Genomic DNA, 2,150 nt, shown 5'->3' with positions numbered 1-2,150 from the left:
AAAAAAAAAAAAAAAAAAAAAAAAAAAAAAAAAAAAAAAAAAATACAACAGTTCAAGAGGCCTAAGTATTTTCTTAAGATTGCCATTGTAACCTTACTTAATCCAACTTAGGTTTTTGATAGCAAATGAATGCGGTGGCGACTTACTATTTTCTTTTTTGAGCATCTAAGCTAACTCCAGAAGACCCCTATTGATGGCATTTTAGACCTTGCCAAAAGTTCAGTTTTTTAAACCTCTGAGTAAGATAATGGTCAATTAGTCTGTCTCAGTGGAGCCTTAGAATTACCGATAAAATTTAACCTAACCTTGCACAAACTTGTAGTAGCAAATGACTATACTCAGCTGCTCTTCCTAATCGAAGAGAATTCAAATGGTAATAATCCAATATTAATTCATTTACCGTAGTCTATTAACAGTATTAGACAACCAATCTTTTCCTACTATCCATAGATTCACAGTTGTTTCATGTACAAATTCTTTAAAAAAAAAGTCTCATAATTGAAAGACTTCCTAACCATTACCCAGACTTGCTGATCAACCATTTACCATGTGTAATGTATATGCTTTTTCTATATCTCCTTTTCTATCCTCTGAATATGTTTTTTGATAGACAATAGTATGAAGGGCATTCATGTATTCGTAGCATAAAAAATAAAATAAAAAAAAATAAATGGAAAAAAACTGAAACAAGTCAAATCAAGTAACAATACGTATACGTAGCCGACAAGCAAACAGATAGACAGACAGACAGACAGACAGACAGACATTCAACGACATAACGTCAACAACATATACAATACAATAGCAGCAATGCCAACAGCTGAAATATTTACAACAATAAAGCATCAATTTTGATGAACGCAGAGATAAATGAGACAAAAGCAAATGACTGCGCTCAGCTGCTCTTCGTAAGTAGAGAGAATTGCGCCTAAATGTATGCATATTTCCTTTGGCGCAAAATACAATACAAATTGTTTTTGCATTATTGCTTTGCTGATAGTGGCTTTTAACTCTATGTAAAAGTATGTGAGTATTGCTGTGTGTTTTTACATGCATGTGTGTGTGTGTGTGTATGTGTACGTAAACATGACTTTACTTAAATTTTCACTCACCAACTCTTTTCTTAAAGAATTGCCTACTCAACAACAATTTTTATTTAGTTTTATTTTTATTGTTGTAGCTGTTATTGTGCTTTTGTTGTTATTGTTATTGTTAACGCGTTACGACTTGCTTTTTTGTTTAAAATTGCTTTACTTTAGCAAAAGTTTTTATCACTTCATTATTATGAGCGCTACATTGTGCTCGGCATGCGATAGATTTCATAGAATGTATATTTTTCTTTTTTGTGATTTTTTTTTTTTTGGGTGTGGCAATGTACGTGTTTAATATAACCATAGCATATTTGCTACTATTATATTTATATGACGTTGAAGGCAGTCACGAAAGGGAATGCATAATATAGGGTATTAAGATATAGTAGCAACGTGTGCACAAAATGAAACTGATTTGAAATAAATTCATAAAATTTAAGTAAAATTACTGCAATATGTGGTTTTGCCATGCTTCTTCTTCTTCTGCATCATCTTCCTCTTCGTCGTCTGACTTTTAATAGTACGAAAGCTTTATAGTGAAGGAATGGAGTAAAGTAAAGGACTTGTTTCGCAGGTAAAAGGTGCACAACACAATTCGCGCGCTCATATAATTTTTATGCTTCTTCTTTATGTTTTAAGTAAATATACTGTATAGACGCATGCACACACACACATACACACGCACGTAGTTATTCGAAAAATTGGCATCAGCGCATTTTTGGGCAAACGTTTGGGTTATAGCCAAAACGTGTGCTCAATGACTGAATATACACAAACACACACGCACACACATACATACTTACTATTGCAATAGCAAATACGCCACACATAAGCTAACGAGTAACAAAAATTCGTACAGTGCAGTCAGTATACGCTGTGGTCGAGCTTAGTTGAGGCATGTTAGCGGCATTATGTATTAGCGTACTGTGGTCAACAGCGCAGTGGGTGCAGCGCGGTATACATTGGGCAACATTGGGCAACATTTGTTGTTGGCTCATGGCTTACATTTGCTCTGTGTATGTTGAGTTCTCCACACAAAACATTAAATTGCGGTAATTT

Source organism: Teleopsis dalmanni, chromosome 1 (assembly GCF_002237135.1).
Source record: "Teleopsis dalmanni isolate 2A chromosome 1, ASM223713v2, whole genome shotgun sequence".
NCBI lineage: Eukaryota > Metazoa > Arthropoda > Insecta > Diptera > Diopsidae > Teleopsis > Teleopsis dalmanni.
Note: the sequence above shows the minus strand (reverse complement) of the source record.